The following is a 26,651-nucleotide window of genomic DNA, read 5'->3' on the forward strand; positions in this document are numbered from 1 at the left end:
CTCTATGACTTCTCCTTTGTTCTCTCCCTTCTCTCTGTCATTCTACTCTTTCTTTCTCTTCTCTCTCTCATCTCCTATCTCTCTTCCATCTCTCTCCTCTCTGTCATTCTACTCTCTTCTATCTATCTCTTTTCTCTCTCTCATCTCCTATCACGCTTCTCATTCTCTTCTATCTCTTCTCTCTCTCATCTCTTCTATCTCATATCTTTCTCATCTCTTCTCTCCTTCTATCTCTCTTCTCTCTCTTCTCTCATCTATTCTATCTCTTCTCGCTCTCATATCTTCTATCTCTCTTCTCATCTCTTCTATCTCTTCTCTCTCATCTCTTCTATCTCTTCTCTCATCTCTTCTATCTCCTCTCTCATCTCTCTATCTCTCATCTCTTCTCTCTTCTCTCATCTCTTCTATCTTCTCTCATCTCTTCTATCTTCTCTCATCTCTTCTATCTCTCTCATCTCTTCTATCTCTTCTATCTTCTCTCATCTCTTCTATCTCTCCTCTTCTTCTATCTTCTCTCATCTCTTCTATCTTCTCTCTCTCTCTATCTCTCTCATCTCTTCTATCTTCTCTCATCTCTTCTATCTTCTCTCATCTCTTCTATCTCCCATCTCTTCTATCTCTCTCATCTCTTCTATCTCTCTCATCTCTTCTATCTTCTCTCATCTCTTCTATCTCTCTCATCTCTTCTTCTCTCTCATCTCTTCTATCTTCTCTCATCTCTTCTATCTTCTCTCATCTCTTCTATCTCTCTCATCTCTTCTCTCTCTTCTCTCATCTCTTCTATCTTCTCTCATCTCTTCTATCTCTCTCATCTCTTCTATCTCTTCTCTCATCTCTTCTATCTCTCATCTCTTCTATCTCTCATCTCTTCTATCTCTCTTCTATCTCTCTCATCTCTTCTATCTCTCATCTCTTCTATCTCTCTTCTATCTCTCTCATCTCTTCTATCTCTCTATCTCTTCTATCTCTCATCTCTTCTATCTCTCATCTCTTCTATCTTCTCTCATCTCTTCTATCTCTCTCATCTCTTCTATCTCTCATCTCTTCTATCTTCTCTCATCTCTTCTATCTCTCTCATCTCTTCTATCTTCTCTCATCTCTTCTATCTTCTCTCATCTCTTCTATCTCTCATCTCTTCTATCTCTTCTATCTCTCATCTCTTCTATCTCTCATCTCTTCTATCTCTCATCTCTTCTATCTTCTCTCATCTCTTCTATCTTCTCTCATCTCTTCTATCTCTCTTCTATCTCTCTCATCTCTTCTATCTCTTCTATCTCTTCTATCTCTCATCTCTTCTATCTCTCATCTCTTCTATCTCTCATCTCTTCTATCTTCTCTCATCTCTTCTATCTCTCTCATCTCTTCTATCTCTCTCATCTCTTCTATCTCTCTCATCTCTTCTATCTCTTCTATCTCTCATCTCTTCTATCTCTCATCTCTTCTATCTTCTCATCTCTTCTATCTTCTCTCATCTCTTCTATCTCTCATCTCTTCTATCTCTTCTATCTTCTCTCATCTCTTCTATCTCTCTCATCTCTTCTATCTCTCTCATCTCTTCTATCTCTCTCATCTCTTCTATCTCTTCTCTTCTATCTCTCTCATCTCTTCTATCTCTCTCATCTCTTCTATCCTCTCTCATCTCTTCTATCTCTCTCATCTCTTTTATCTCTCTCATCTCTTCTATCTCTCATCACTTCTATCTCTCATCTCTTCTCTCTTCTCTCATCTCTTCTATCTTCTCTCATCTCTTCTATCTCTTCTCTCATCTCTTCTATCTTCTCTCATCTCTTCTATCTCTTCTCTCATCTCTTCTATCTTCTCTCATCTCTTCTATCTTCTCTCTCTTCTATCTCATCTCTTCTAGCTCTCTTCTATCTCTCTCATCTCTTCTATCTCTTCTATCTCTTCTATCTCTTATCTCTTCTATCTCTCATCTCTTCTATCTTCTCTCATCTCTTCTATCTTCTCTCATCTCTTCTATCTTCTCTCATCTCTTCTATCTCTCATCTCTTCTATCTCTCCTATCTCTCTCATCTCTTCTATCTCTTCTATCTCTCTCATCTCTTCTATCTCTCATCTCTTCTATCTCTCATCTCTTCTATCTCTCATCTCTTCTATCTCTTCTATCTCTTCTATCTCTCATCTCTTCTATCTCTCATCTCTTCTATCTCTCATCTCTTCTATCTCTCTCATCTCTTCTATCTCTCATCTCTTCTATCTTCTCATCTCTTCTATCTCTCATCTCTTCTATCTCTCATCTCTTCTATCTCTCATCTCTATCTCTCATCTCTTCTATCTCTCTCATCTCTTCTCTCATCTCTTCTCTCATCTCTTCTATCTCTCTCATCTCTTATATCTCCATCTCTTCTATCTCTCATCTCTATCTCTCATCTCTTCTATCTCTTCTCTAATCTCTTTTATCTCTCATCTCTTCTATATCTCTTCTATCTCTTCTCTAATCTCTTATCTCTCATCTCTTCTATATCTCTTCTATCTCTCATCTCTTCTCTCTCTTTTCTCTTTCCTCTCTGCTCTCTCATCTTTCCTCTCTTCTCTCTCCTTTCTTCTCTCTCTCCTCTCTTCTCTCTCTTCTCTTTCCTCTCTGCTCTCTCATCTTTCCTCTCTTCTCTCTCTCTTTCTTCTCTCTCTTTTTCAAGAACCTCTTCTCCACTGAAATAAAACATCTGAAGTTGCCACAAGGGACCTCTTTCTTCTAAAAGAGGAGAGTGTTCTGTGTGTGCGTGTGCGTGTGCCTGTGTCTGTGTGTGTGTGTGTGTGTGTGCGTGTGTGTGTGTGTGTGTGTGTCTCCAATACACATTGCTGCTTTGTTAGCTGAGTGAGTGCCATTCACACACCCTGCAGACATATTATGGTCTATGGGGGAGGGGGAGGGGGGGTGTATCTCAGGGTTGAGGCCTACTGCCCTTCTTGAATCAGAAACATCTGACTTATCTTCTCTGATTTTAATTATATTCATCAGTGATGCAATAAATAGATATGTAGATAAGTACGTATGTAGATATATAGATAGATAAATAGATATGTAGATAAGTACGTATGTAGATATATAGATAGATAAATAGATATGTAGATAAGTACGTTTCAAGTTTCTTTAATATTTGTCATACAGAAGTACAGAATACTTTTATACAAAATGCGTCTTACTGTTACGCTCCAGAGACTGTGCAAGACAAGATAAGTATGAAATAAAATAACATAGTAAAATTAGAGGTAAAAAAATGAGGTCACAGTGTTCAGTTTAGACATATGTACAATGTTCGATGCAGAATAGACGTAGTGTCGTAGTTACCATACAATATACAATACTGTGCAGTGTACTAACATACAATACTATATAGTGCAAGGCAGAAATGGGACGAGGTGCAATTTAGGTACAATTCACAGTAGGTGTACGAGTTGTAGTGCAAATCCTTTATCAATAAATATAAAGTGTGTTTGTGTGATCTAAAGTGTGGAGAGTGGGTGCTGCAGTGTGTTGTTTGTTTAAGTGAGTGTGTGCGTGTGGGTGTGTGTGCTGTGTGCATTTGATGGTTGTTGCATAGTGTTTATTGTTCGTTTAGCAGCCTGATGGCCTGGGGATAGAAGCTTCTTCTGAGTCTTTCTGTGCTCGCCTTAAGACTCCGGTATCGCTTGCCTGACCGCAGCAGTTCAAAGAGGCAGTTGTTCGGGTGGCTCGAGTCCTTAATAATTCTCTTAGCCTTCCCCTTGCACCGCTTGTTGTAAATGTTCTGGAGGGTGTATGTAGATATAAGTACGTATAAGTACGTATGTAGATACGTAGATATGTATGTAGATATGTATGTAGATATATAGATAGATAAATAGATATGTAGATAAGTACAAGTTCAAGTTTCAAGTTTCTTTAATAGTTGTCATACAGAAGTACAGAATACTTTTATACAAAATGCTTCTTACTGTTACGCTCCAGAGACTGTGCAAGACAAGATAAGTATGAAATAAAATAACATAGTATAGACGTATGTAGATATATAGATAGATAAATAGATATGTAGATAAGTACGTATGTAGATATATAGATAGATAAATAGATAGTAGATAAGTACGTATGTAGATATATAGATAGATAAATAGATATGTAGATAAGTACGTATGTAGATATATAGATAGATAAATAGATATGTAGATAAGTACGTATGTAGATATATAGATAGATAAATAGATATGTAGATAGGTACGTATGTAGATATGTAGATATATAGATATGTAAACTGGACTTTAATCATTATGCAGTGACACACACATGTGATGGGCGGCACACACAGGAACACACACATGCTATTTTTTGGGTCGCCGATGAAATTGAGTCTCTGCACTTGACCCATCCCATCGTCCCCCCCCCCCCCCCCCCCCCCCCAAGGGCAGCCGGGAGCAGACAGGGGCCATTGGGTTTATCTTATCAGGAGGGGAAACCCTTGCGAGCACAGAACATGCAAACTCCACACAGAAAGGCCCGGGAGATCCCCCACCTGGGTACCTGGCATCATGGAAACCTGGTCCCCAAGCGGGAATCAAACCCAGGACCTTCTAGCTGTGAGGAGACAGTGTTAACCACTACACCACCGTGCTGTGAGGAGACAGTGTTAACCACTACACCACCGTGCTGTGAGGCGACAGTGTTAACCACTACACCACCGTGCTGTGAGGAGACAGTGTTAACCACTACACCACCGTGCTGTGAGGAGACAGTGTTAACCACTACACCACCGTGCTGTGAGGAGACAGTGTTAACCACTACACCACCATGCTGTGAGGAGACAGTGTTAACCACTACACCACCGTGCTGTGAGGAGACAGTGTTAACCACTACACCACCGTGCTGTGAGGAGACAGTGTTAACCACTACACCACCGTGCTGTGAGGAGACAGTGTTAACCACTACACCACCGTGCTGTGAGGAGACAGTGTTAACCACTACACCACCGTGCTGTGAGGAGACAGTGTTAACCACTACACCACCGTGCTGTGAGGAGACAGTGTTAACCACTACACCACCATGCTGTGAGGAGACAGTGTTAACCACTACACCACCGTGCTGTGAGGAGACAGTGTTAACCACTACACCACCGTGCTGTGAGGAGACAGTGTTAACCACTACACCACCGTGCTGTGAGGCGACAGTGTTAACCACTACACCACCGTGCTGTGAGGAGACAGTGTTAACCACTACACCACCGTGCTGTGAGGAGACAGTGTTAACCACTACACCACCGTGCTGTGAGGAGACAGTGTTAACCACTACACCACCGTGCTGTGAGACAGTGTTAACCACTACACCACCGTGCTGTGAGGAGACAGTGTTAACCACTACACCACCATGCTGTGAGGAGACAGTGTTAACCACTACACCACCGTGCTGTGAGGCGACAGTGTTAACCACTACACCACCGTGCTGTGAGGAGACAGTGTTAACCACTACACCACCGTGCTGTGAGGAGACAGTGTTAACCACTACACCACCGTGCTGTGAGGAGACAGTGTTAACCACTACACCACCGTGCTGTGAGGAGACAGTGTTAACCACTACACCACCGTGCTGTGAGACAGTGTTAACCACTACACCACCGTGCTGTGAGGAGACAGTGTTAACCACTACACCAGCGTGCTGTGAGGAGACAGTGTTAACCACTACACCACCGTGCTGTGAGGCGACAGTGTTAACCACTACACCACCGTGCTGTGAGGAGACAGTGTTAACCACTACACCACCGTGCTGTGAGGAGACAGTGTTAACCACTACACCACCGTGCTGTGAGGAGACAGTGTTAACCACTACACCACCGTGCTGTGAGGAGACAGTGTTAACCACTACACCACCGTGCTGTGAGGAGACAGTATTAACCACTACACCACCGTGCTGTGAGGAGACAGTGTTAACCACTACACCACCTGTGAGGAGACAGTGTTAACCACTACACCACTGTGCTGTGAGGAGACAGTGTTAACCACTACACCACCTGTGAGGAGACAGTGTTAACCACTACACCACCTGTGAGGAGACAGTGTTAACCACTACACCACCATGCTGTGAGGAGACAGTGTTAACCACTACACCACCGTGCTGTGAGGAGACTGTGTTAACCACTACACCACCGTGCTGTGAGGAGACAGTGTTAACCACTACACCACCGTGCTGTGAGGAGACAGTGTTAACCACTACACCACCGTGCTGTGAGGAGACAGTGTTAACCATTACACCACCTGTGAGGAGACAGTGTTAACCACTACACCACCGTGCTGTGAGGAGACAGTGTTAACCACTACACCACCGTGCTGTGAGGAGACAGTGTTAACCACTACACCACCGTGCTGTGAGGAGACAGTGTTAACCACTACACCACCGTGCTGTGAGGAGACAGTGTTAACCACTACACCACCGTGCTGTGATGAGACAGTGTTAACCACTACACCACCGTGCTGTGAGGAGACAGTGTTAACCACTACACCACCGTGCTGTGAGGAGACAGTGAGACAGTGTTAACCACTACACTACCGTGCTGTGAGGAGACAGTGTTAACCACTACACCACCGTGCTGTGAGGAGACAGTGTTAACCACTACACCACCGTGCTGTGAGGAGACAGTGTTAACCACTACACCACCGTGCTGTGAGGAGACAGTGTTAACCACTACACCACCGTGCTGTGAGGCGACAGTGTTAACCACTACACCACCGTGCTGTGAGACAGTGTTAACCACTACACCACCGTGCTGTGAGGAGACAGTGTTAACCACTACACCACCGTGCTGTGAGGAGACAGTGTTAACCACTACACCACCGTGCTGTGAGGAGACAGTGTTAACCACTACACCACCATGCTGTGAGGCGACAGTGTTAACCACTACACCACCGTGCTGTGAGGAGACAGTGTTAACCACTACACCACCGTGCTGTGAGGAGACAGTGTTAACCACTACACCACCGTGCTGTGAGGCGACAGTGTTAACCACTACACCACCGTGCTGTGAGGAGACAGTGTTAACCACTACACCACCATGCTGTGAGGAGACAGTGTTAACCACTACACCACCGTGCTGTGAGGAGACAGTGTTAACCACTACACCACCGTGCTGTGAGGAGACAATGTTAACCACTACACCACCGTGCTGTGAGGAGACAGTGTTAACCACTACACCACCGTGCTGTGAGGAGACAGTGTTAACCACTACACCACCATGCTGTGAGGAGACAGTGTTAACCACTACACCACCATGCTGTGAGGAGACAGTGTTAACCACTACACCACCGTGCTGTGAGGAGACAGTGTTAACCACTACACCACCGTGCTGTGAGGAGACAGTGTTAACCACTACACCACCGTGCTGTGAGGAGACAGTGTTAACCACTACACCACCGTGCTGTGAGGAGACAGTGTTAACCACTACACCACCTGTGAGGAGACAGTGTTAACCACTACAACACCGTGCTGTGAGGAGACAGTGTTAACCACTACACCACCGTGCTGTGAGGCGACAGTGTTAACCACTACACCACCGTGCTGTGAGGAGACAGTGTTAACCACTACACCACCGTGCTGTGAGACAGTGTTAACCACTACACCACCGTGCTGTGAGGAGACAGTGTTAACCACTACACCACCGTGCTGTGAGGAGACAGTGTTAACCACTACACTACCGTGCTGTGAGGAGACAGTGTTAACCACTACACCACCGTGCTGTGAGGAGACAGTGTTAACCACTACACCACCGTGCTGTGAGGAGACAGTGTTAACCACTACACCACCGTGCTGTGAGGAGACAGTGTTAACCACTACACCACCGTGCTGTGAGGCGACAGTGTTAACCACTACACCACCGTGCTGTGAGACAGTGTTAACCACTACACCACCGTGCTGTGAGGAGACAGTGTTAACCACTACACCACCGTGCTGTGAGGAGACAGTGTTAACCACTACACCACCGTGCTGTGAGGAGACAGTGTTAACCACTACACCACCGTGCTGTGAGGCGACAGTGTTAACCACTACACCACCGTGCTGTGAGGAGACAGTGTTAACCACTACACCACCGTGCTGTGAGGAGACAGTGTTAACCACTACACCACCGTGCTGTGAGGCGACAGTGTTAACCACTACACCACCGTGCTGTGAGGAGACAGTGTTAACCACTACACCACCATGCTGTGAGGAGACAGTGTTAACCACTACACCACCGTGCTGTGAGGAGACAGTGTTAACCACTACACCACCGTGCTGTGAGGAGACAATGTTAACCACTACACCACCGTGCTGTGAGGAGACAGTGTTAACCACTACACCACCGTGCTGTGAGGAGACAGTGTTAACCACTACACCACCATGCTGTGAGGAGACAGTGTTAACCACTACACCACCATGCTGTGAGGAGACAGTGTTAACCACTACACCACCGTGCTGTGAGGAGACAGTGTTAACCACTACACCACCGTGCTGTGAGGAGACAGTGTTAACCACTACACCACCGTGCTGTGAGGAGACAGTGTTAACCACTACACCACCGTGCTGTGAGGAGACAGTGTTAACCACTACACCACCTGTGAGGAGACAGTGTTAACCACTACACCACCGTGCTGTGAGGAGACAGTGTTAACCACTACACCACCGTGCCGTGAGGAGACAGTGTTAACCACTACACCACCGTGCCGTGAGGAGACAGTGTTAACCACTACACCACCGTGCCGTGAGGAGACAGTGTTAACCACTACACCACCGTGCCGTGAGGAGACAGTGTTAACCACTACACCACCGTGCCGTGAGGAGACAGTGTTAACCACTACACCACCGTGCCGTGAGGAGACAGTGTTAACCACTACACCACCGTGCTGTGAGGAGACAGTGTTAACCACTACACCACCGTGCTGTGAGGAGACAGTGTTAACCACTACACCACCGTGCTGTGAGGAGACAGTGTTAACCACTACACCACCGTGCTGTGAGGAGACAGTGTTAACCACTACACCACCGTGCTGTGAGGAGACAGTGTTAACCACTACACCACCGTGCTGTGAGGAGACAGTGTTAACCACTACACCACCGTGCTGTGAGGAGACAGTGTTAACCACTACACCACCGTGCTGTGAGGAGACAGTGTTAACCACTACACCACCGTGCTGTGAGGCGACAGTGTTAACCACTACACCACCGTGCTGTGAGGAGACAGTGTTAACCACTACACCACCGTGCTGTGAGGAGACAGTGTTAACCACTACACCACCGTGCTGTGAGGAGACAGTGTTAACCACTACACCACCGTGCTGTGAGGAGACAGTGTTAACCACTACACCACCGTGCTGTGAGGAGACCGTGTTAACCACTACACCACAGTGCTGTGAGGAGACAGTGTTAACCACTACACCACCGTGCTGTGAGGAGACAGTGTTAACCACTACACCACCGTGCTGTGAGGAGACAGTGTTAACCACTACACCACCGTGCTGTGAGGAGACAGTGTTAACCACTACACCACCGTGCTGTGAGGAGACAGTGTTAACCACTACACCACCGTGCTGTGAGGAGACAGTGTTAACCACTACACCACCGTGCTGTGAGGAGACAGTGTTAACCACTACACCACCGTGCTGTGAGGAGACAGTGTTAACCACTACACCACCGTGCTGTGAGGAGACAGTGTTAACCACTACACCAGCGTGCTGTGAGGAGACAGTGTTAACCACTACACCACCGTGCTGTGAGGAGACAGTGTTAACCACTACACCACCGTGCTGTGAGGAGACAGTGTTAACCACTACACCACCGTGCTGTGAGGAGACAGTGTTAACCACTACACCACCGTGCTGTGAGGAGACAGTGTTAACCACTACACCACCGTGCTGTGAGGAGACAGTGTTAACCACTACACCACCGTGCTGTGAGGAGACAGTGTTAACCACTACACCACCGTGCTGTGAGGAGACAGTGTTAACCACTACACCACCGTGCTGTGAGGCGGCAGTGTTAACCACTACACCACCGTGCTGTGAGGAGACAATGTTAACCACTACACCACCGTGCTGTGAGGAGACAGTGTTAACCACTACACCACGTGCTGTGAGGAGACAGTGTTAACCACTACACCACCGTGCTGTGAGGAGACAGTGTTAACCACTACACCACTGTGCTGTGAGGAGACAGTGTTAACCACTACACCACCGTGCTGTGAGGAGACCGTGTTAACCACTACACCACCGTGCTGTGAGGAGACAGTGTTAACCACTACACCACCGTGCTGTGAGGAGACAGTGTTAACCACTACACCACCGTGCTGTGAGGAGACAGTGTTAACCCCTACACCACAGTGCCACCTCTAGATAAATAGATGATGAGATCACAGAACCTTCTGTAGTGTGGTAGTGAAAGGTTAACCTTATGTAGTGTGGTTGTGAAAGGGTTAACCCTTTGTCGTGTGGTAGTGAAAGGGTTAACCTTCTGTAGTGTGGTAGTGAAAGGGTTAACCTTCTGTAGTGTGGTAGTGAAAGGGTTAACCTTGTGTAGTGTGGTTGTGAAAGGGTTAACCCTTTGTCATGTGGCAGTGAAAGGGTTAACATTCTGTAGTTTGGTAGTGAAAGGGTTAACCTTCTGTATTGTGGTAGTGAAAGGGTTAACCTTCTGTAGTGTGGCAGTGAAAGGGTTAACCTTCTGTAGTGTGGTAGTGAAATGTTAACCTTCTGTAGTGTGGTAGTGAAAGGGTTAACCTTCTGTAGTGTGGTAGTGAAAGGTTAACCTCCTGTAGTGTGGTAGTGAAAGGGTTAACCTTCTTTAGTGTGGTAGTGAAAGGTTAACCTTCTGTAGTGTGGTAGTGAAAGGGTTAACCTTCTGTAGTGTGGCAGTGAAAGGGTTAACCCTCTGTAGTGTGGTAGTGAAAGGTTAACCTTCTGTAGTGTGGTAGTGAAAGGTTAACCTCCTGTAGTGTGGTAGTGAAAGGGTTAACCTTCTTTAGTGTGGTAGTGAATGGTTAACCTGTAGTGTGGTAGTGAAAGGGTTAACCTTCTGTAGTGTGGTAGTGAAAGGTTAACCTTCTGTAGTGTGGTAGTGAAAGGGTTAACCTTCTGTAGTGTGGTAGTGAAAGGTTAACCTCCTGTAGTGTGGGAGTGAAAGGGTTAACCTTCTTTAGTGTGGTAGTGAAAGGTTAACCTTCTGTAGTGTGGTAGTGAAAGGGTTAACCTTCTGTAGTGTGGTAGTGAAAGGTTAACCTTCTGTAGTGTGGTAGTGAAAGGTTAACCTCCTGTAGTGTGGTAGTGAAAGGGTTAAACATCCCCCTGTTCCTTGGTGCTGAGCCAAACTGTAAAAACAGTAGTACATGAAACAAAGCGGGGTGTTTTAATTGTGACAAAAAAATATAGCAGATCATACAACGTTTCGACCCTTCTGGTCTTTTTCAAGTATATCCGTCGTGTGGCAGTGAAAGGGTTAACCTTCTGTAGTGTGGTAGTGAAAGGGTTAACCTTCTGTAGTGTGGTAGTGAAAGAGTTAACCTTCTGTAGTGGTAGTGAAAGGGTTAACCTTCTGTAGTGTGGTAGTGTAAGGGTTAACATTCTGTAGTGTGGTAGTGAGAGTTAACCTTCTGTAGTGGTAGTGAAAGGGTTAACCTTCTGTAGTGTGGTAGTGTAAGGGTTAACATTCTGTAGTGTGGTAGTGAAAGAGTTAACCTTCTGTAGTGGTAGTGAAAGGGTTAACCTTCTGTAGTGTGGTAGTGTAAGGGTTAACCTTCTGTAGTGTGGTAGTGAAAGGGTTAACATTCTGTAGTGTGGCAGTGAAAGGGTTAACCTTCTGTAGTGTGGCAGTGAAAGGGTTAACCTTCTGTAGTGTGGTAGTGAAAGAGTTAACCTTCTGTAGTGTGGTAGTGAAAGGGTTAACCTTCTGTAGTCTGGTAGTGAAAGGGTTAACCTTCTGTAGTGTGGCAGTGAAAGGGTTAACCTTCTGTAGTGTGGTAGTGAAAGGGTTAACCCATTGTTGTGTCACAGTGAAAAGGGTTAAAGAGCTTTAGGGCAAATCCCTCCATTTAGAAAAATGGCAAACGACAAACAAATGAAATGTTAAATTACTTGCATCGTCCATTTGACATGGATATGACTTTATATATTTGATACGTCTTATATAAAACGCTCTTCAACATCCCGCCCTCCCCTCAGTCTGTGTGAGAACCTCTCCCTCCCTCTTGGCGAAGCTGATGGGACTTTTGTTGCGTTTTTTTTGTTTGCTTTTTCTGTCTTTTTGTGCCTTTTCACCATCCGTCCATCAGGAAAAAGATGTTCTCACACCCGAGATAAAAGACGGCTCCCGACATCCAGAGGAGAGAAAGGGAGAGCGGGACGAGAGAGTGGGAGTGTCCGCGGTCATCTTTTGAGTGGGGGGCCATGTCTAATGGAGTCACTGATCAATGAATAGGGGAGGGGCCCCTGCGCTGCACAGGGGCCTTCAAAGAGAGCTTTCTCTGCGTGTGTTTGTGTTTCTGGCAACAAAGCAGATGGAAATGAGGCTGAAAGAACAGCCGTTCGCCTTCGAAGTTCCATCAAAATGTCAGATAGTCACTTCACACCCTCATATTAACCCCTAACCCACCCCCATATTAACCCTGGTTCTAACCCCTAACCAACCCCCATATTAACCCTGGTTCTAACCCCTAACCAACCCCCATATTAACCCTGGTTCTAACCCCTAACCAACCCCCATATTAACCCTGGTTCTAACCCCTAACCAACCCCCATATTAACCCTGGTTCTAACCCCTAACCCACCCTCATATTAACCCTGGTTCTAACCCCTAACCAACCCCCATATTAACCCTGGTTCTAACCCCTAACCCACCCCCATATTAACCCTGGTTCTAACCCCTAACCCACCCTCATATTAACCCTGGTTCTAACCCCTAACCCACCCCCATATTAACCCTGGTTCTAACCCTCATATTAACCCTGGTTCTAACCCTCATATTAACCCTGGTTCTAACCCCTAACCCACCCTCATATTAACCCTGGTTCTAACCCCTAACCCACCCCCATATTAACCCTGGTTCTAACCCCTAACCCACCCTCATATTAACCCTGGTTCTAACCCCTAACCCACCCCCATATTAACCCTGGTTCTAACCCTCATATTAACCCTGGTTCTAACCCCTAACCCACCCTCATATTAACCCTGGTTCTAACCCCTAACCCACCCCCATATTAACCCTGGTTCTAACCAGACCAGGCTGCAGAAACAAATGAGTGGGGGGGCATAAAATGTTCTTGGGGGGGCACAATGGATTTTCAACACAGGTTCCCTTTTATACGTTTCAGCTGGGACAGCGGCGCTGTGGCTTGCTTGGCGCTGCCCACGGTGCTGAACTAAACAGCAGAGAGGCAATTGAAAAATCTAATTTCTCTCTATCTTAAGAACATTCACTTATACAAAAACAGACTGAACGGATAATATAACAGACCTGCTGGGGCAGCGGACTGAGAGCAGGGGACACAAACAGGCTGGATAAGATGGTCAGGAAGGCCAGTAGCGTGGTTGGGGTGGAGCTGGACTCTAGCGAGGGTGGCGGAGAGGAGGAACCTTGCTAAGCTCCAGGCCATCAGGGAAAACCCCTCCCACCCACTATACACAGACTTGGCTGACAGGAGGAGCATGTTATAGGCTCACACTACCTAAATGCAGCACTGAACGGCACAGGAAGTCCTTCATTCCGACAGCCATCAGACTATACAATGCATCACTGTGCCTCACTGCATCACTGATCACAGAATGACAGTTACCATCTTCCTGGACTCTTACTTTTTAAACAGCACTGTGCAATATTACACCTACTGTAGACTTCAGTATATTTTTACTTCATTTATTTACTGTATCTTTTATTCTATTTTTATTCTATTTCATTTTATTCTATTCTTAGGCCATTTGTTTTGTTATTCTTATTTGTGACTTGTTTTGTCTAAATGTTTAATGTTGAGTGATTTGCAGTGTCAAATTTCCCTCAGGATAATACATTTCTATTCTATTCTATATCTTTGAAAAGTCTCCATTTATTCAACACTTCTGAATTCACTGACAAACTGAACGGAATTGACAAAAATAAGGTGCATAAAAAAGCAAACAAAAATCCTCCACAGGCTACTCACCATCATTAGTAGAGCGGCAAGCGGCGTTTGGGGACAGAGTGAAATCTTCTTAAAACACTGCCCCTCCACTCATTCCTGAACTTTTTTGTTAAGTCCTTCTCAAATGCCAACTGAATTAAATTGGCCTTGCGTCGATGAAGCATACTAAGGCGATGTTCTGTAAAGACGTTCTTGAGGGTAGAAAACGAATTCTCAGAGTGCCGTGCTAGCTTCAGTAGTGTTGTTGTTGACATCAGTGCCCACTAGGGCTGTCCCCGACTAAGGATTTGGATAGTCGACTTTGATTGACCAAAAAAATAAAAATAAAAAAACTTTTTATCTTTTTTTTACCAGGGTGGGCACAGCTGACTCAGTGGGCGGGCCCGGCCCCCTAATGCCCGCCCATGGCGCCTTGTCTGGTTCTAACCCCTAACCCACCCCCCATATTAACCCTGGTTCTAACCCTCATATTAACCCTGGTTCTAACCCTAACCCACCCTCATATTAACCCTGGTTCTAACCCTCATATTAACCCTGGTTCTAACCCCTAACCAGGCCCGGACTGGCCATCGGGTGCACCGGGAGTGTTCCCGGTGGCCTGGCCTGCACAGATACAAACAAATTTAAAAAGTATATATATATTTTTTTATTATAATATATATATATTTTTTTGCCAGGCCATTGTTTCTAGTTGTGGCGGCGGCGCGGCGCGATAGTTAGATAACCTAGGTGGGTGGGGAACAACCAGGATTTCACTGTCTGCTACAGAGTTGGAGAACTATCTGACTCTCTCCCTCACGCGGATCACACACACACAAATGGAGCCGTGCTGCCGCATGTGATTGGTGGAGGCGGGACCAGGCGATACAACTGATTGACAGCGGAGGCGGCGAATGGAATGGCAGATGGCACTCAGATGCAGAATAACAGTCAGGCAATGAGCCAGGTAGCGTCAACATTTTAGGCAACCAACTTGTGTTCAGCGTTTCTCTGATTGGCCACGAGGCCCATGTGACCGCGGCAGCATGTAAGGCCCATGTAACCAACTCCGAAAGAATATTGCCATGCTCTAAGACAAACTCTAACCTTAACCAACTCCGAAAGAATGCCTAAACCTAACCCTAACCTTAACCAACTCCGAAAGAATGCCTAAACTTAACCCTAACCTTAACCAACTCCGAAAGAATGCCTAAACTTAACCGACGAAAGAATGCATGTTAAAAAAAAAATTTAAGTGATTCGAACTTGTCACCAACGCACCGCAGGATCCACAGCAAGGCGGCGAACCAGTTGGGCTAACCGTCGATGTTAAAAGAGGGGGGATTACGGCTCTGCCGCGGGGGCGTGGCTAGGCGCAAGCTGGTTGCCTAAAATGATTAAGCAGCCAGGTAGTGAGGGACTCGGGAGAGATACAGTAGAAAGTCAATTAACGTTGATGTCAAGATGGACAGTGGAAGAAAGAGAAAGGGTGGAGGAGAGAGGGATAAAACAAAGAAAAAGAAAGGCCCTTACAGGAGATGCTGCTAAATCCGGCAACATTTATCAAATGTTTTCTTGCACCAAGGTCAAGGAACCAGCAGGTTAGTCAGTGATAAAAATAAACATGTGGATGTTAGCTAGCTAACGTTACCATGCAATGCATCATCTCCCCTGTCAAAAGCCCAATGTTAAATCTGCCAAGAAACAAATAAATAATTTAACCCTTGTGTCTGAAAACTAAAGTGTTATACTCTTACCATATTAGGGGACTCAATTGAAAAACGCCATAAAAAGATTATATGTTGAAATATTTTCCCACTTTCTTTTCCATAAATATTTTATTCAACTTCAGATTAAAAATGAAATACTCCCACTTTTCTGAAAGGAGTTGTTAAATCTGACATTACAAAAAACAATATGTGGTGGTTATGATTGGGGCTGAAGTTGAATAAACAATTTATGAAAGAGAAAGTCAAAATAATTCCAAGATAATTCAAAGATTACACACCTTTGCCACATATAATAATAATAATAATAATAATAGATTTCATTTGTAATGCGCTTTACAGTTGCGGGGCAACTCTCAGAGCGCTACAGTTAAAAGGGACTTAAAAGCTAGCGAGAATAAAGGAAAGAAAGAATATAAAAATAGGCAAGACTAAAACATAAAATAGCAGAGAAACATAGAATAATAAAACTGATAAAATAAATTGGTAAAAGAACATAAAATGTGTGGAGCAAAAAATTTGATAAAAGGTCAACAGAAGGCTCTACTAAAAAGGTGGGTTTTGAGGCCTTTCTTAAAAACATCCACAGTCTGTGGTGCTCTCAGGTAGTCAGGGAGAGCATTCCACAGACTGGGAGCAGAGGAGCAAAAAGCCCGATCTCCCATAGTGCAGAGATTTGTCCTTGGGCGCTGGAGGAGGTTTGCCTGGCCAGAGCGGAGATGTCGAGAGGAGGAGTGAGGGGTGATGAGTTCTTTGAGGTATAGGGGGGGGGGGGCGTTTCCGTAGAGGCATTTGTGGGTGAGCAGGGAGACTTTGAATTCAATTCTGAGTGAGACAGGGAGCCAGTGAAGGGACTTGAGGATGGGGGTGATGTGGTGGTATTTCCGCACTCTCATCAGGATCCTAGCAGCGCTGTTTTGGATACATTGTAGCCTTTGGATGTTCTTGCTAGGGATCCCGATGAGGAGTGCGTTGCAGTAATCCAGCCTGGAGGAAACAAAGGCGTGGATGAGTTTTTCGGCATCTGACAGCGTGAGTGAGGGGCGAAGTTTTGGCAATGTTTCTAAGGTGGTAGAAAGAATTTTTGTATAGTTGATTTATGTGTGCCTCAAAGGTCAGGTGAGGGTCCATTTTTACCCCTAGGTTGGTGATTGTTGGTGACAGGGTGATGTTTTGGCCGGAAAAAGGTGATGGTGGTGATGGTGGATGAACGAACCTGGTGTGGGGTGCCAATGATAATGGCTTCAGTTTTGGAACTGTTTAGCTGTAAAAAGTTGTGCTTCATCCATGCCTTGGTCTCCTCCAGGCATGTGGTCAGCGTGGAAGATGGCAGAACTGTGGATGGGGTGGGGTTTATTTTTAGGTAGAGTTGGGTGTCATCAGCGTAGCAGTGGAATGATATTCCATGCCGGCTGATGACAGAGCCAAGGGGGAGCATGTAGAGGGTGAATAGGGTGCGGCCGAGGACTGATCCTTGTGGGACACCACAGGTGACATGATGGGTGTCAGACCCTGCCTCTCCCAAGGAGACATACTCCGTTCTTCCGGTGAGGTAGGATCTGAACCACTCAAGGACAGAGTCTGAAAGTCTGATGGTGGACTGGAGCCGGTGAAGGAGGATGTCATGATCGACGGTGTCGAAGGCTGCTGTGAGGTCAAGGAGGATGAGGAGGGAAGGAGAGCCAGCATCAGCCGTCATCTGTAGGTCATTGGTGACCCTGACCAGGGCAGTTTCTGTGCTGTGGCCAGAGCGGAAACCTGACTGGAACTTCTCGAGAAGTTGGTTCGAGTTTAGGTGGTCCTGAAGCTGAGCTCCAGCACCTTAGATAGGAATGGGAGGTTGGATATAGGTCTGTAGTTAGCCAAGATTTCCGGGTCTAGGGAGGGTTTTTTAATTAGTGGCTTTATGACTGCAGTTTTAAGGGCAGAGGGGACATGGCCAGCCTGGAGAGAGAGGTTTATGACCTTGGTGATGAGAGGGCTCATAGTGACAATATTGGATTTCACCAGGGCTGAGGGAAAGGGGTCCAGGATACAAGTGGAAGGCTTCATTTTCCTGACGATTTCCTCAACCTCTCGCTGTGTGATGATTGTAAAGCAGCAGAGAGGTTGAGTAGTTGCCGGCTGTGGTTCAACTGTTTGGACTGGAGGGGCAGAGGGGCTAGAGAGGAGGGAGCGGATGGTGTCAACTTTGGTCCTGAAGAAGGTGGCAAAGTTGCTACACTGTTCCTCAGAAGAATCAGAGTGAGGTGATATTTGGGGTTTGAGGAGGTGGTTGATGGTGGAGAATAGTTGCTTGGAGTTTCCAGGACTGTCATTTATGATGGAAGAGTAGTACTAGACCGTGCCAGACTGAGGGATTTTGAGTAGGCCTTCTGGTGTTTACGGTAGGCCAATTTGTGTACAGTGAGTCCTGAGACCTTGAGTCGCCGCTCAAGGACACGCCCAGCAGTCTTCATACTCCGCAGCTCGCTGGTGTACCAGGGGGCTGAGCGTGCGAAGGTGACTGTTTTGGATTTAACAGGGGCATGGAGATCCAGAAGACTGTTCAGGGATTTATTGTAGAAGTCCACTGACTCAGTTGCTGATGAGAAGTTGACAGAGGAGAGAAGCTGGAGATCCAGGGTCATGGTGTCCGGGTTGATAATGAGGTAATTGGCTACAAACATAATCACTGCAAAGTTATCAAAAAAATAAGAATCTGATCAGACACAAGGGTTAAGTTGTTGTTCCCTTTCTAATTTCCTCAAAAACATCTAGTCTAGTTAATGTGATCAATATTATTTGACAATTGATGCTTTTTGTTGGAAATTTCAGTCAGCGAGCTTATACTTTGAGCTCATTTTATAGTTAAAATGATTGAGACAACGCAATCTTCTGTCTTCGTTGTGCATGCATGTGTGTGCTCACCACACGCGATACATGTGTCACTATTCTGGCAGTGGCTACTGTTATTATGTAAGGGATAATGTATAGCTACGAGGTCATTGTCGCAAAATAATTGACCGACACAGAGTTTAAAATACCGAGCCGCCTCGGCGAGGTGTTTTAAACGTCAGTGAAGGTCAATTATTTTGCGACAATGATCGAGTATAGCTATACATTATCCCGCTTATTACATGGCTAACTTACTAACAATATACCTAATTCATTTTACATCGACTCGCAACACTGGTTCTGGGCTTCTGGCTCCGCTCGTCGCTCCGCCCCCTGTCATCGCCGGCAGCTTCCCCGGCAGCACTGATGTCAGTGGGCTTGATTGCGAACAGCTGCGCACAGCAGTCATTATTGTGGGCTTGATTGCGAACAGCTGCGCACAGCGGTCATTATAGTCCCACAGCGGTCATTATTGTCTGATAACTGACCTCTGACGCGCGCTATTGACCAATCACAAGCAAGCATTTCAGCAAATATGAAAACGCCATGTAATAAAGTATTGTAATGAAAGGTCTGTTATTTAATGTTTGTGTAAGGGCTATTTTAACTGTTGATGGGTAGTGCATCAGTAAAGTGAATATGGTATTGTGCTCTTGCTCTGTTTGAATAGGTGGAGAGAGTGGTTAACTGTATTATAATAGTGAATAGAAAAATATGTTGTGCTCTTGCTTTTTTCTTTTTGAAGGTGGAAAGAGTAGCATTGCTAGTGCCACAACAGTTTTATTTGAGGTTCATAACAGTACATTGTACTAAGCAATTGTTGGCTCATTAGTTTGTGATTCACATGCACTAAAATTCATCAGAATGCAGGAAATTAAGTCTTTGTAACAAAAAATTTCCTGGTGGGGGACCCCCAGACCCCCCGCTTAAAAAGTGGCCTGACTGGGGCTATATTTCGCGCTATATCTCCCGGTATGAATTATTTCCCCAGTCCGGCCCTGCCCCTAACTGACCCTCATATTCTGACCCTAACCCTCTTCCTGCAGTCTCTGTTGACGTCTTTAAAAAAACACTTTCTTGATTATGTTTGATTGTTTGTTTTCTACCTTTTAATGGTCGTATTTCTTTATACTATTCTTCGTGGAGCACTTTGTGACTTTGTGATTCAGCATAGTTACCATATCCATAACTCATAGTCTTGTGATTCAGCATAGTTACCATATCCATAACTCATAGTCTTTGTGACTCCGTGACTCAGCATAGTTACCATATCCATAACTCATAGTCTTTGTGACTCTGTGACTCAGCATAGTTACCATATATCCATAACTCATAGTCTTTGTGACTCTGTGACTCAGCATAGTTACCATATCCATAACTCATAGTCTTTGTGACTCTGTGACTCAGCATAGTTACCATATCCATAACTCATAGTCTTTGTGACTCTGTGACTCAGCATAGTTACCATATCCATAACTCATAGTCTTTGTGACTCTGTGACTCAGCATAGTTACCATATATCCATAACTCATAGTCTTTGTGACTCTGTGACTCAGCATAGTTACCATATATCCATAACTCATAGTCTTTGTGACCCTGTGATTCAGCATAGTTACCATATCCATAACTCATAGTCTTGTGATTCAGCATAGTTACCATATCCATAACTCATAGTCTTGTGATTCAGCATAGTTACCATATCCATAACTCATAGTCTTGTGATTCAGCATAGTTACCATATCCATAACTCATAGTCTTGTGATTCAGCATAGTTACCATATCCATAACTCATAGTCTTGTGATTCAGCATAGTTACCATATCCATAACTCATAGTCTTGTGATTCAGCATAGTTACCATATCCATAACTCATAGTCTTGTGATTCAGCATAGTTACCATATCCATAACTCATAGTCTTGTGATTCAGCATAGTTACCATATCCATAACTCATAGTCTTGTGATTCAGCATAGTTACCATATCCATAACTCATAGTCTTGTGATTCAGCATAGTTACCATATCCATAACTCATAGTCTTGTGATTCAGCATAGTTACCATATCCATAACTCATAGTCTTGTGATTCAGCATAGTTACCATATCCATAACTCATAGTCTTGTGATTCAGCATAGTTACCATATCCATAACTCATAGTCTTGTGATTCAGCATAGTTACCATATCCATAACTCATAGTCTTGTGATTCAGCATAGTTACCATATCCATAACTCATAGTCTTGTGATTCAGCATAGTTACCATATCCATAACTCATAGTCTTGTGATTCAGCATAGTTACCATATCCATAACTCATAGTCTTGTGATTCAGCATAGTTACCATATCCATAACTCATAGTCTACGCCAACGTTCCACTGAGTTCTGTCTACTCCCCCGTATAAATACTTTGGTAGCTCATCATTCTACAGAGATCTGGGCTGAGGGCCCGTTGCTGTAACCTGTAGGTCTCTCTGTGTTGCTGTAACCTGTAGGTCTCTCTGTGTTGCTGTAACCTGTAGGTCTCTCTGTGTTGCTGTAACCTGTAGGTCTCTCTGTGTTGCTGTAACCTGTAGGTCTCTCTGTGTTGCTGTAACCTGTAGGTCTCTCTGTGTTGCTGTAACCTGTAGGTCTCTCTGTGTTGCTGTAACCTGTAGGTCTCTCCGTGTTGCTGTAACCTGTAGGTCTCTCTGTGTTGCTGTAACCTGTAGGTCTCTCCATGTTGCTGTAACCTGTAGGTCTCTCTGTGTTGCTGTAACCTGTAGGTCTCTCCGTGTTGCTGTAACCTGTAGGTCTCTCCGTGTTGCTGTAACCTGTAGGTCTCTCTGTGTTGCTGTAACCTGTAGGTCTCTCTGTGTTGCTGTAACCTGTAGGTCTCTCCGTGCTGCTGTAACCTGTAGGTCTCTCTGTGTTGCTGTAACCTGTAGGTCTCTCTGTGTTGCTGTAACCTGTAGGTCTCTCTGTGTTGCTGTAACCTGTAGGTCTCTCCGTGTTGCTGTAACCTGTAGGTCTCTCTGTGTTGCTGTAACCTGTAGGTCTCTCTGTTGCTGTAACCTGTAGGTCTCTCCGTGTTGCTGTAACCTGTAGGTCTCTCCGTGTTGCTGTAACCTGTAGGTCTCTCCGTGTTGCTGTAACATGTAGGTCTCTCTGTGTTGCTGTAACCTGTAGGTCTCTCCGTGTTGCTGTAACCTGTAGGTCTCTCTGTGTTGCTGTAACCTGTAGGTCTCTCCGTGTTGCTGTAACCTGTAGGTCTCTCCGTGTTGCTGTAACCTGTAGGTCTCTCTGTGTTGCTGTAACCTGTAGGTCTCTCTGTGTTGCTGTAACCTGTAGGTCTCTCCGTGTTGCTGTAACCTGTAGGTCTCTCTGTGTTGCTGTAACCTGTAGGTCTCTGTGTTGCTGTAACCTGTAGGTCTCTCCGTGTTGCTGTAACCTGTAGGTCTCTCTGTGTTGCTGTAACCTGTAGGTCTCCGTGTTGCTGTAACCTGTAGGTCTCTCCGTGTTGCTGTAACCTGTAGGTCTCTCTGTGTTGCTGTAACCTGTAGGTCTCTCTGTGTTGCTGTAACCTGTAGGTCTCTCTGTGTTGCTGTAACCTGTAGGTCTCTCTGTGTTGCTGTAACCTGTAGGTCTCCGTGTTGCTGTAACCTGTAGGTCTCTCTGTGTTGCTGTAACCTGTAGGTCTCTCCGTGTTGCTGTAACCTGTAGGTCTCTCTGTGTTGCTGTAACCTGTAGGTCTCTCTGTTGCTGTAACCTGTAGGTCTCTCCGTGTTGCTGTAACCTGTAGGTCTCTCTGTGTTGCTGTAACCTGTAGGTCTCTCCGTGTTGCTGTAACCTGTAGGTCTCCGTGTTGCTGTAACCTGTAGGTCTCTCCGTGTTGCTGTAACCTGTAGGTCTCTGTGTTGCTGTAACCTGTAGGTCTCTCTGTGTTGCTGTAACCTGTAGGTCTCTCTGTGTTGCTGTAACCTGTAGGTCTCTCTGTGTTGCTGTAACCTGTAGGTCTCCGTGTTGCTGTAACCTGTAGGTCTCTCCGTGTTGCTGTAACCTGTAGGTCTCTCTGTGTTGCTGTAACCTGTAGGTCTCTCTGTGTTGCTGTAACCTGTAGGTCTCTCTGTGTTGCTGTAACCTGTAGGTCTCCGTGTTGCTGTAACCTGTAGGTCTCTCTGTGTTGCTGTAACCTGTAGGTCTCTCTGTGTTGCTGTAACCTGTAGGTCTCTCTGTGTTGCTGTAACCTGTAGGTCTCTCTGTGTTGCTGTAACCTGTAGGTCTCTCTGTGTTGCTGTAACCTGTAGGTCTCTCCGTGTTGCTGTAACCTGTAGGTCTCTCTGTGTTGCTGTAACCTGTAGGTCTCTCTGTGTTGCTGTAACCTGTAGGTCTCTCTGTGTTGCTGTAACCTGTAGGTCTCTCCGTGTTGCTGTAACCTGTAGGTCTCTCTGTGTTGCTGTAACCTGTAGGTCTCTCTGTGTTGCTGTAACCTGTAGGTCTCTCTGTGTTGCTGTAACCTGTAGGTCTCTCTGTGTTGCTGTAACCTGTAGGTCTCTCTGTGTTGCTGTAACATGTAGGTCTCTCCGTGTTGCTGTAACCTGTAGGTCTCTCCGTGTTGCTGTAACCTGTAGGTCTCTCTGTGTTGCTGTAACCTGTAGGTCTCTCCGTGTTGCTGTAACCTGTAGGTCTCTCCGTGTTGCTGTAACCTGTAGGTCTCTGTGTGTTGCTGTAACCTGTAGGTCTCTCTGTGTTGCTGTAACCTGTAGGTCTCCGTGTTGCTGTAACCTGTAGGTCTCTCCGTGTTGCTGTAACCTGTAGGTCTCTCTGTGTTGCTGTAACCTGTAGGTCTCTCTGTGTTGCTGTAACCTGTAGGTCTCTGTGTTGCTGTAACCTGTAGGTCTCTCCGTGTTGCTGTAACCTGTAGGTCTCTCCGTGTTGCTGTAACCTGTAGGTCTCTCCGTGTTGCTGTAACCTGTAGGTCTCCGTGTTGCTGTAACCTGTAGGTCTCTCTGTGTTGCTGTAACCTGTAGGTCTCTCTGTGTTGCTGTAACCTGTAGGTCTCTGTGTTGCTGTAACCTGTAGGTCTCTCCGTGTTGCTGTAACCTGTAGGTCTCTCTGTGTTGCTGTAACCTGTAGGTCTCTCTGTGTTGCTGTAACCTGTAGGTCTCTCCGTGTTGCTGTAACCTGTAGGTCTCTCTGTGTTGCTGTAACCTGTAGGTCTCTCTGTGTTGCTGTAACCTGTAGGTCTCTCTGTGTTGCTGTAACCTGTAGGTCTCTCCGTGTTGCTGTAACCTGTAGGTCTCTCTGTGTTGCTGTAACCTGTAGGTCTCTCTGTGTTGCTGTAACCTGTAGGTCTCTCCGTGTTGCTGTAACCTGTAGGTCTCTCTGTGTTGCTGTAACCTGTAGGTCTCTCCGTGTTGCTGTAACCTGTAGGTCTCTCCGTGTTGCTGTAACCTGTAGGTCTCTCTGTGTTGCTGTAACCTGTAGGTCTCTCTGTGTTGCTATAACCTGTAGGTCTCTCTGTGTTGACATCATTCTGTCAGTGAACTCTGTCCTTAATCAAACACTCTGTCAGTGAACTCTATCCTTAATCAAACACTCTGTCAGTGAACTCTGTCCTTAATCAAACACTCTGTCAGTGAACTCTGTCCTTAATCAAACACTCTGTCAGTGAACTCTGTCCTTAATCAAACACTCTGTCAGTGAACTCTGTCCTTAATCAAACACTCTGTCAGTGAACTCTGTCCTTAATCAAACACTCTGTCAGTGAACTCTATCCTTAATCAAACACTCTGTCAGTGAACTCTGTCCTTAATCAAACACTCTGTCAGTGAACTCTATCCTTAATCAAACACTCTGTCCGCCTCCGTGAATAATCTGTGTTCATTATTCCACATCAGCAAAGGTTCAATGTCCCTGATGCACTGATTAGATCATGAACTACATCAGTGTTTCTCAAAGTGTGGGGCGCGCCCCCCAGGGGGGGCGCAGAGGCATGACAGGGGGGGCCTTGAGATTTCAAAAAATATATATAAAATTTAAAAAAAAATTACAATTATTTTTGGATTACAGAAAATTATCACTAAAGTGCTATCTGTTACAGCTGCACTGTTCTCCATGAAAATACCATATTTGGATAAGTTTGACCATTTCTCAAAATCTGAAAAGTATTATTTAATAAAACACAGAAAAGGATCACAGATAAAAAAAAACTTTACAGACAACATTGAGACAAAGCTTCCTGACACATCTCCATCCAAACACTTGGAAGAGTGTGGTGCCGAGTACCAAGTATCTCATGATGCAGCAGTTAAGGTGTTGATACCATTCAGCACCACATAACAGTGTGAAGCTGGCTTTTCATCCATGACAGCTCTGAAAACAAAATATAGGGCCAAGTTGAGCCTTGAGGATGACATGCATTGTGTGTTGCCTTGTCAAAGACTGACAGCAATAAAGACTGTTTGCTTATTTCTTATGTTCGCTTTGTAAATTCCCAGTCACTGAGTGAAGATCTGCTGTTTTGCAAATATGTCAAAAACAGAGCGACAGCTGATGAGCTCTTCAAAATGATTGACAGTTACCTGACAGAACATGGACTGAAATGGGAGAACTGTGTGGGCGTTTGCTCTGACGGTGCGCAGGCCATGGCAGGGAAAAGGAGGGGGCTACAGGCGCTCATCAAGGGAGTCTCGCCAAATGCGCAATGGACGCACTGTAAATTCACAGAGAGGCGCTAGCGGCAAGTAGGGCTGGGCGATATGGCCAAAAACGTTATCACGATAAATAATTTTCATATAACTCGATATCGATAATTATCGTCGATATAATGTCTGTCAAGTTTAATTAACTTCGTATGCCCGGCGCCAATGGACGGGCTATTAATAGACTTGTTTTGCTGCTGCGAATGTCTCGAGTTGATGTCGTCATCAGTCCGCGCACGTTAGCAGTTAGCCAGAGCAAGCAGTGTATCCCATGACAATGTACTAAATATCCCTAAAATACTCTGTTCCGCCCCAATACATTGCAACGACGTCCACCGTATACCCCACACTACTATAACCGTGGCATCAGAATTCACGCCACACACCCACTCGGCACGTAAACTATAAAATAGCGCCGTGCAAGCTAATTATCCTAGCCAGCCATGTTTCCAATGTACTAAATATCCCTAAAATACTCTGTTCCGCCCCAATACATTGCAACGACGTCCACCGTATACCCCACACTACTATAACCGTGGCATCAGAATTCAGGCCACACACCCACTCGGCACGTAAATATATAAAATAGCGCCGTGCAAGCTAATTATCCTAGCCAGCCTTGTTTACTACTTGAGTCCTACCTCACTACCCAGATGTGCAGCGCGGGTCTCCTTCACTGTCGGCCATCTCCTTCACTGATTGGTTGTTAGTGCGTGTGCTCATATTCAAGCTTGGAAAATCGATATATCGAAACTTTGCGACCACGTTTCATGTTTATTTCGAGGAAATAATTTATCGCGATAGTTATCGTTATCGTTTTATCGCCCAGCCCTAGCGTCAAGATAGCTTAGCCCTGAGCTGAATGAGGTTTTGACAGAAGTTATAAACGTGGTAAATTTCATCAAAACCCGACCCCTGAAAAAGCGCGCGCCTGTTCTCTGCGCTGTGTGAGGAGATGGGAGCTGACCATTCTGCAGTGCTGTTTCACAGCGAGGGCAAGGTGGCTCTCGCGAGGGGAAGGTGTTGTCGCGAGTCTTTGAACTACGAGAGGAGATTCGGGTGTTCTTGGAGGAGGAGAGAATGCAAGAAGCTGCAAGCAAGTTCAATGATGAACAATTTCTGATGAAGTATCTCTATCTACAGCACCTGCTGATTTCAGCTCTGCTGAAGAGGAGCAACTCAACGAAATGACCTCTGACTCCACCCTGAGGCTGAGGTTTACAGCTCAGACAGTGAGTGAATTCTGGCTTGGTGTGGAGAGGGAGCATCCACTCA

At 45.5% G+C, this 26,651-nt stretch overlaps 1 protein-coding gene across 1 annotated transcript in view; it reads left to right on the forward strand.

Moving 5' to 3' along the window:
- LOC311229438 (low-density lipoprotein receptor-related protein 5-like) overlaps positions 1-26,651 on the forward strand; it is a 188,408-nt gene that overhangs the window by 80,194 nt on the left and 81,563 nt on the right.

Source organism: Notolepis coatsorum, assembly GCF_963971535.1.
Source record: "Notolepis coatsorum genome assembly, chromosome: 6".
Lineage (NCBI taxonomy): Eukaryota > Metazoa > Chordata > Actinopteri > Aulopiformes > Paralepididae > Notolepis > Notolepis coatsorum.